This window comes from Bos grunniens, chromosome X, assembly GCF_055505025.1.
Source record: "Bos grunniens cultivar Pamir isolate PY7600 chromosome X, Bosgru_T2T1.0, whole genome shotgun sequence".
NCBI classification, from domain to species: Eukaryota; Metazoa; Chordata; class Mammalia; order Artiodactyla; family Bovidae; genus Bos; species Bos grunniens.
In genome coordinates this window covers 143119412-143129341 of record NC_141194.1, presented here as the reverse complement: position 1 = coordinate 143129341, position 9930 = coordinate 143119412, and the positions used below count along the sequence as shown (strand labels likewise).

The 9930-nt window shown below is 41.0% G+C and overlaps 1 pseudogene; it reads left to right on the top strand.

The window, feature by feature from the left end:
- The first annotated feature begins 8225 nt into the window (after positions 1-8225).
- On the top strand, positions 8226-8567 carry LOC147341559 (small ribosomal subunit protein eS26 pseudogene; annotated as a pseudogene).
- Positions 8568-9930: the final 1363 nt, after the last annotated feature.

Here is a 9930-nt window from a genome sequence, read left to right as displayed (position 1 = left end):
GATTTCCATTGCTTGGACATGGTTTTTCCAGTAGTCATGTATGGATGCGAGAGTTGGACTGTGAAGAAGGCTGAGCACCGAAGAATTGATGCTTTTGAACTGTGGTGTTGAAGAAGACTCTTGAGAGTCCCTTGGACTGCAAGGAGATCCAGCCAGTCCATTCTGAAGGAGATCAGCCCTGGATGTTCTTTGGAAGGAATGATGCTGAAGCTGAAACTCCAGTATTTTGGTCACCTCATGTGAAGAGTTGACTCATCGGAAAAGACTCTGATGCTGGGAGGGATTGGGGGCAGGAGGAGAAGGGGACGACAGAGGATGAGATGGCTGGATGACATCATCGACTCTATGGATGTGAGTTTGAGTGAACTCCAGGAGATGGTGATGGACAGGGAGACCTGGTGTGCTGTGATTCATGGGGTCGCAAAGAGTTGGACACGACTGAGCGACTGAACTGAACTGAATTCAAAAAAAGGTGTAATATGTGGAGTACAGAGGAATGATCTCTAGTCCTCAAATACTTTTTTTTTTAACCTGCAGTGTCACATGGCTCATAATTCCATCAGAAATAATGATGCTGGGTTGGTGGCATTCTATTGGAAATTCTTGTTAAAATGCAAATATTTCTGGAAATCATGACATTAAACAATTATCAATTATTAATATGCGATGGGAATTTAACAGATCAGCCAGTAGAGACCAGGACTATGAGAGAACAAGAAAGATTAGATTTGACAGAAGGCTGCCAGTTTTAAGTAAGTGGTAACACCTCCCTTTTCCAAGTGTTGGGCAAGACAAGTAGTGGTTCTTTACTTGTTTGTTGTTGTTCAGTCACTAAGTTCTATCCAACTCTTTGCAACCCCACGGACTGCAGCACACCAGGCTTCCCTGTCCTTCACCATCTCCCGGAGTTTGCTCAAACTTATGTCCACAGAGTTGGTGAAGCTATCTCATCCACTGTCACCCCCTTCTACTTTTGCTTACAATCTTTCCCAGAATCAGAGTCTTTTCCAATTAGTCAGCTCTTCCCATCTGGTGGCCAAAGTACTGAGGCTTCAGCTTCAGCATCAGTCCTTCCAATGCCTATTCAGGGTTGATTTCCTTTAGGACTCACAGGTTCGATCTCCTTGCAAGGAGTCCAAGGGACTCTAAATGTCTTCACCAGCACCACAGTTCAAAAGCATCAATTCTTCAGTGCTCAGCCTTCTTTATGGTGCAACTCTCACATCCATACATGATTACTGGAAAAAACATAGCTTTGACTATAGGGACCTTTGACAGTAAAGTGATGTCTCTCATTTTTAATATGCTGTCTAGGTTACTCATAGTGTTTCTTCCAAGGAGCAAATGTCTTTTAATTTCATGGCTGCAGTCACCATCCACAGTGATTTTGGATCCCAAGAAAATAAAATCTGTCACTACTTCTCCACTTTTCCCCTTATATTTGCCATGAAGTGGTGGGACCAGATGACATAATTTTAGTTTTTCTAATGTTGAGTTTCAAGCCAGCTTTTTCACTCTCCTCTTCTACCCTCATCAAGAGGCTCTTTAGTTCCTTTTCACTTTCTTCCATTAGAGTGGTAACATCTGCATACCTGAGGTTGTTGATATTTCTCCTGGCAATTTTGATTTCAGCTTGTGATTCATCCAGCCTGGCATTTCACATGATGTACTCTGCATAGAAGTTAAATAGCAGGATGACAGTATACAGCCTTGTCATAGTCCTTTCCCAATTTTGAACCAGTCAGTTGTTTCATGTAATGTTCTAACTTTTGATTCTTGACCCACATACAGATTTCTCGGGAGACAGGTAAGGTCGTCTGGTATTCCCATCACTTTAAGAATTTTCCACAGTTTACTGTGATCCACACATTCAAAGCTTTAGTGTAGTCAATAAAGCAGAAGCAGATGTTTTTCTGGAACTCCCTTGCTTTCTCCATGGTCCAATGAATGTTGGCAATTTGATCTCTAGTTCTTCTGTCTCTTTGAACCCAGCTTGTACACCTGGAAGTTCTCCGTTCATGTACTGCTAAAGCCTAGGTTGAAGGATTTTGAGCATAACCTTGCTAGCATGTGAAATGAGCACAATTGTCTGCTATCTTGGGAAGATGGCTTGGAGAAGGAAATGGCAACCCACTCCAGTATCCTTGCCTGGAAAATCTCATGGACAGAGGCGCCTGGTGGGCTGCAGTCCATGGGGTCGCAAAGAGTCGGGCATGACTGAGTGACTAACACTTACTCACTTTGAACATTCCTTGGCATTGGCCTCCTTTGTGATTGGAATGAAAACTGATCTTTTCCAGTCTGAGGCTACTGATTTTTTCAAAATGTGCTGACGTAGTGAGTGCATCACTTTCACAGCATCATCTTTTAGGAATTGAAATAGCTCTGCTGGAATTTCATCACCTCCACTCCATTCTTTGTAGTAATGCTTCCTAAGGCCCACTTGACTAGGTGAGTGACAAGGCCATTGTGGTTATCCCGGTCATTAAGACATTTTTGTATAATTCTTCTGTGTATCCTTGCCACCTCTTCTTAATCTCTTCTGCTTCTGTTTGGCCCTTACCTTTTCTGTTTTTTATTATGCCCATCCGGCATGAAACATTTCCTTGATATTTCCAATTTTCTTAAAGAGATCTCTAGTCTTTCCCAATCTACTGTTTTCCTCTACTTCTTTCCATTGTTCATTTAATGGCTTCTTATCTCTCCTTGCTAATCTCTGGAACTCTGCATTCAGTTAGGTATAGCTTTCCCTTTCTCTCTTGCTTTTTGCTTATCTTCTTTCCTCAGCTATTTGTAAAGCCTCCTCAGTCAACGATTTTGCTTTCTTGTGTTTCTTTTTCTTTAGGATGGTTCTGGTTACTGCCTCCTACACAGTGTTAGGTATCTCTGTCCATAGATTTTTCAGGCACTCAGTCTACCAGATCTAATCCCCTGAATCTATCTTAACTGCCAATATAAGGGGCTTTGATTTGGGTCCTATCTGACTGGCCTAGTCATTTTCCCTACATTCCTCAATTAATCTACAGGCTAGGAGTCAGCCAATCAAGGCAACGTAGAGGCAAGGAGTGAGCCAAACAGGGCAAACTACAGGCTAGCAGTCAGTCAATCAAGACAAACCATAGTCTAGGAGCTCGCCAATCAAGGCATACTACAGCCTAGGAGTCAGCCAATCATGAGAAAGTACAGGTTAGCTTTCAGCCAATCAGGGCAAGCTACAGGCTGGGGCTTCCCTGGTGGCTCAGGGGTAAAGAGTCTACATGCAAAGTAGGAGCCACAAGAGAAGGGGGTTTGATTCTTGGGTCTGGAAGAACCCCTTCCAGAGGGCATTGACAACTCACTCCAGTATTCTTAGGTGGAGAAGCCCATGGACAGAGGAGCCTGGTGGGCTACAGTCGAGGTCCCAAAGAATCCAACATGACTGAGAAACTGAGCACGCACGCATGCCTGGCAGTATCCACCTAGGACCAGCCACAGATCATCCCCTCTAGATAAGACCATCAAAATAAATAAGTAAATCACAGTAACAAGAACTACCTTTTATTGAGTGGACTCTAGGTCAGAGAGTGTTGGAAGGGATTTATAGACATAACCCCATGAAATCCTCACCACCACTCTGTAACATGGGGACCATTACTATAAATGAGGAAACAAAGCCACAGAGAGGTTAAAAATGTAGTCCAGGTCACAGAATTACAGAAGAATTCAAATTCAGGTTTTCCTGACTATGCAGGAACTTTAGATTTTTTTACCTTCAACTTTTTATTATGAAAAACTTCAGGCATATACAAAAGTGGAGTGAAAATCTCAAGACCCTGCTGTGCCCCTAGCTTGAGTGACTATCAATTCAAGGCTAATCTCATTGCATCTATACCCACATTTACTTCTCCTCCTCTGGATATTAAAGCAAACAATAGACATCATTATTCCAGTATAGTTCTCTAAAATGACTCTTTTTAAAAGCATAGTCACAACATTTTATCACACCTAAATATTAACAAATATTCATCAAAGATTCAATCAGTATTCAAATATCCTTGATAGGTTCATGAATTTTTACAGATATTTTTTGTTCCTATCAACATTTAGAGAAGACCACATAGTGCAAATAGTTGGTGTATCTTTTAAGTCTCTTTTAATCTATAGGTTCCTCCACCAATTATTTTTTTCTACTGGAACTTTTTCTTGCAGATGTCGGCTGGTTTCGACTGGAGAGTTTTCCACTATCTATGGATTTTGGTGATTATATCCCAGTAGTATCCTTCAAGAAAACTGGTAGTTAGATGTAGAGATTCATTGATGATTAATTTTTTGGCAAGAGAGCTTCATAGGTGGTGCTGTGTGTTTTCATCAAAAGTATGTAATATCTGGTTATCTCTCTTCTTGTGATGGTAACAGCCATTAATGAGCATTGTCTAGATCCATTATTTCATTGTTGTTCCCGTTGTTCAGTCACCAAATCATGTCCAACACTTCGAGACCCCATGGACTGCAGCATGCCAGGCTTTCCTGTCCTCACCAGCTCCCAGAGTTTGTCCATGTTCATGTCCATTGTGTTGGTAATGTCATCCAGTCGTCTCATCCTCTGATGCCCTCTTCTCCTGCCCTCAATCTTTCCCAGATCAGGGTCTTTTCCAATGAGTTGGCTGTTTGCATCAAGTGGCCAAAGTATTAGAGTTTCAGTTTCAGTCCATTGAATGAATATTCAGGGTTTATTTCCTTCCTTATTTCATTTCTGCTGCTGCTGCTTCTAAGTCGCATCAGTCGTGTCTGACTCTGTGCGACCCCATAGATGGCAGCCCACCAGGCTCCCACGTCCCTGGGATTCTCCAGGCAAGAACACTGGAGTGGGGTGCCATTTCCTTCTCCAATGCATGAAAGTGAAAAGTGAAAGTGAAGTCGCTCAGTCGTGTCTGACTCTTAGCAACCCCATGGACTATAGCCTACCAGGCTCCTCCATCCACGGGATTTCCCAGGCAAGAGTCCTGGAGTGGGGTGCCATTCCTTATTTCATTAGGGATTGTCAAATGGCGATACTCTGTAATCCCTTTTTCACTCATTGGCTCATGTACTTCTATAAACAAAAACCTCTTGTCACCAAGTTTTTAGTTACACTAAATGCTATATGTATAGAAGAGACTGCAGTGACAATGTTGCTGGTGTAGGTCTCCATGTGCACCTCAGGCTTGGGCTCCCTGTGTTTACAATCACACCTCCAGCCTTTCTTTCCTAAGTATATCTTGCATACTAGTGTGTCTGGGTCCAGCCTTGACCACAAGAAATTGGGAGAAAGATTTTTAAATCTATGAAGTATAAATCCAGGGACTTGCCTGTCAATCTAATGGACGTCACCTTCCAGTACAGGGGATGCAAGTTTGATCCCTGGTCAAAGAGCTAAGATCCCACATACCTCATGGCCAGAAAAAAAAAAAAAAAAAAAAACATAAAACAGAAGCAATATTGTAACAATTTAATAAAGAGTTTAAAAATGGTCCACATCAAAAATATTTTTAAAATAAAATATAAAATATAAATTCAGGAGGGTCAACCTCCATTTAAATAGAATTTCAGAAAGAAAGAAAAACAGTTGAGGGGAGGAAGTAATGTTTTAAAAAAGAAGAAAAATTCTAACTGAAAACTTCAGTTTGAAAAGACCACTGAGTTGTAAGTAGAATGAAAGACAAAACACTTGTGTATAAGCACAGCTTGTGAAATTTTAAGATTTCAAGAATAAAGGGGTGAGCCTTAAAACTTCTGGTGAGAAAAGAAGTCTACAAAGAAATGACAATCCTCATTAGCAGCACTTAAATGCTAAAACAACAACAACAAACACAAAAATATTTGTAAAGTTAGAGAAAATGACTTTGAATGTAGAATTCTATATTAGTTAAATATAAGAACAAAATAGACATTTTTAGACATGAAGTATGAAAGAAATGGCAACCCACTCTAGTATTCTTGCCTAGAGAATCCTGTGGACAGAGGAGCCTGGTGGGCTGCTGTCCATAGGGTCACACAGAGTCGGACACGACTGAAGTGACTTAGCAGCAGCAGCAGACATGAAGTAAGTCAGAAGTTTTAACTCCCAGTTACCTCCTCTGAAAAAATTAATTACTTGAGGATGTACTCCAGCGATCAAAAAAACAAATCTAAGAAAGAAGACCTGGGATCTAAGGAGAAGAAATTCTAAGCCAGGAACACAATGGAAAAAATTCTAAGATGGCAACTGTGAAGAGGGGAGGCCTGGAAAGAGTCAGTAGATGTCAGAGCATTTAACAAGTTGTCCATCCAAACAGTTGGAAGAAACGAGTAATATCATGATAAAAACACAAAAACCTTTTGCCAACAACAACAACAAAAAAGACAATTAGAAACTCTAAGAAAAACACACTTCCTCCAAAAGTCATGACCCACATATAAAACAATGTAAAATGTGGCGTGACAAAGCAACTGGTGGACTGTAAGCAAAGAGAAATGATTTGAACTGGAAATTTGTGCTATTCTCCCCTTCAAGTGTTTTTTTAAAATAAGATCATATTACATATACTTCCCAGCATCCTGTCTTTTCCACTTAACAATACTTTGAAGAATCTCTCTAAATCTGTTGCTATAGACCTAATTCTTCATTGTTAATGGACAATACTCAGTGATGTAGATGCACCAGATTTCTATGCTATTAACGACTGATTGGAATTGATTCTATTTCCTTTTTTTGCCACTGCAAACTGAGCTACTGCTAACATCCTTATACATATATCTTTGTTTATATAGTAGTGTTACTATTTCTGTTGGTACATTTCTTTTTCTTTTTTTTTTTTTTTTTTTGGCCCCGTAGCATGTGGGATCTTAGTTTTCCAACCAGGGATCGAACCTATGCCCCTCACATTGAGAGGTGGAGTCTTAACCACTGGACCATCAGGGAAGTCCTATAGTACTTTTCACTTTAAACTTTATATACTGTTTGAATTTTTGCCATCAACAACTATTAATTTTATTTAGGACAAAGCAACTATTCATTTTATTTAGGGTTTTGAAATTACATGCATCTGAATTCAGACCCACTAAGGCTCAGAATCTGCTGGTGGAAGTGTGAGGTAATGCACCCCACTTTGAAAAATTATTCAGCATAATTAACCAGACTTGAGCATGCACAGCCCTATGACCCAGCAGCTCTACCCTTTAGCATATCCAATGCAAATGCATACACACGTGCCCCGAGAGATATGGGCAACGTTGTTCTTATCACTTCTATTTGTAATAGCTCAAAACAGAACACTACAAATGTCTAACAACAGTAAAGATAAGTAAGTTGTGGTATATCCCTACACTAAAACACTGTACAGTAGCTCTTCTAAAAACTGTGGTCTGTGGGCCCCTGGGGAATCCCTAAAACCCTTATGTGGATCCTGAAGGTCAAAACCCTTTTCACAATAAGACTAAAAGGATATTTTCCTTTTTCACTACATGGACATTTGCACTGATGGTGCAAAAGCAAAGGTAGATCAAAAAAAAATTGCTGGTGCCTTAGCACCTCATGCGAAGAGTTGACTCATTGGAAGAAAACTCTGATGCTGGGAGGGATTGGGGGCAAGAGGAGAAGGGACGACAGAGGATGAGATGGCTGGATGGCATCACTGTCTCGATGGACGTGAGTCTCAGTGAACTCCGGGAGTTGGTGATGGACAGGGAGGCCTGGCGTGCTGCGATTCATGGGGTCGCAAAGAGTCGGACATGGCTGAGCGACTGATCTGATCTGATCTGATCTAGCACATGTTAAGGCAGCAATACCAACTGTATCACTATTCACTGCGTTCTTCACCCCCACACACTCCCAGTAAACAAAGCCCTTGATGAAACAGTATAAAAGTTAATTGTATTAAATTTCAACCATTGAGTACAGTTACAAAATTTTCCATGTGATGAAATAGGGAGCACGCATAAAGCACATCTGTTACGTATCAATGTGCAATCGTTGCCTGAAGGAAAAGTACTTGTTTTTGTGAGCTGAATTAGACACTTTTTTCATGGAACACCATTTTTGCTTGAAAAGAAGACCCACAGACAGACTATAATTATTCAGACTGAGGCTTTTGGCAGATAGCTCCTTGAAAATGAGTGAAGTGAGTCTGTCACTTAACTGACAGTGTTTGCTACCAGTGATAACAATGGAGACAATGGAGCTTTCAAATAAAAATTCCAATTTTTGCTCTAACCTCCTCATCTCCAAGATGACCAAGGAAAGAAAGAACTGTGGTAATGCCCCAAAGGGCCATGGCCACATACAACCTATTCGCTGTACCAACTGTGCCCAATGTGTGCCCAGGGATAAGGCCATTAAGAAGTTTGTCATTTGGAACATCGTAGATGCCACAGCCATCAGGGACATTTCTAAAGCGAGTGTTTTTGACACCATGTGCTTCCCAAGCTGTATGTGAAACTACATTACTGCATGAGTTGTGCCATTCAGAGTAAGGCAGTTGGGAATCCAGGAAGTCCAGAAGGACCCAACACCTCCATCACGATTTAGACCTGTGGTTGCTGCCCCATAGCTTCCACCAAAGCCCATGTAATGAGCTAAGTCCTTAAAGACTGAAGAAATACTGTTCCCTGAAAAGATAATAAAATGGAAATTACATTTTAAAAAATTCAAATTTGGGGAAACCTATCCACCACTATGGGGGCTTTCCTGGTGGCTCAGACAGTAAAGAATCTGGCTGCAATGCGGGAAACCCAGACTCCATCCCTGGGTCGGGAAGATCCCCTGGAGAAGGGAATGGTAACCCACTCCAGTAATCTTGCTTGGGAAATGCCACGGAGAAAGGAGCCTGGTGGGCTACAGTCCACGGGGTGGCAAAAGAGCCAGACATGACACAGCAACTAACACTTTCACTTTCTTCATCCACCACCGTGAGTTTGACAGCTTCCCAAATGGTTAAAGACTTTGCTGATGGGACCTGTGCTAATAGTAACAAATGTGATTTTTTTGCTACTGTATAGTAAAATGTGTTAATATTTGGAAAGTCTGCACACCTCAGTGAAACAATATTTTCCAAATGACCAATAGAGAATGTTGTAAAATCAAGCATGGGTGAAAGATTGATTCAAAGTGCAAGATAGATCAATGGGATTTTTCTAAAGCAATTGTATCCAAGAATAACTGACACACAATAAACTGCACATATTTAAAGTATAATTTGTTAAGTCTTGACATATGTCAACACCTATGAACCCAGCACTATAATCAAGATAATGAGCATTTCTAAAACCCCAAAAGTTAGCTCATGCCTCTGTGTAATCTGTCTCTTGCACCTCTCTCTCCTTCCCACACCATCCAGAGGCAACCACTGATCTGTTTTGTTGTGTGTATTAGTCGCTCAGTCGTGTCCAACTCTTTGCGACCCCACAGACTACAGCCCGCCAGGCTCCACTGTTCATGGGATTTACAGGCAAGAATACTGGAATGGGTTGCCATTCCCTTCTCCAGGATATCTTCCCGAGCCAGGGATCAAACCCAGGTCTCCTGCATTTCAGGCAGATTCTTTATTGCCTGAGCTGCTTTGTTAATAGAGATTAGTTTACATTTTCTAGAATTTTATGTGAATAGAATCATATAGTACATACTCTTTTGGTCTAGCTTCTTGTACTTAGCATATTGTTGCATGTAGTATTCCACTGTGTGGGTACATCACAATTTATCCATTCACCTATTGATGGACATTTGGGCTGTTCCTAGGTTTGGTCTACTATAAATGAATCTGCTGTGGACATTCTTGTACAAGTCTTTGTATGTACATAGACTTTGATTTCTCTTGGGTAAATAACCTAAGAGTGAATATGGTAGGTGTATGTTTAACATTTCTAGAAACTGACAAACGTTTTCCAAAGGGAGCTCCTGACCTTTAATCAACCTTTAAGCAAGGACTGTTTCTCATC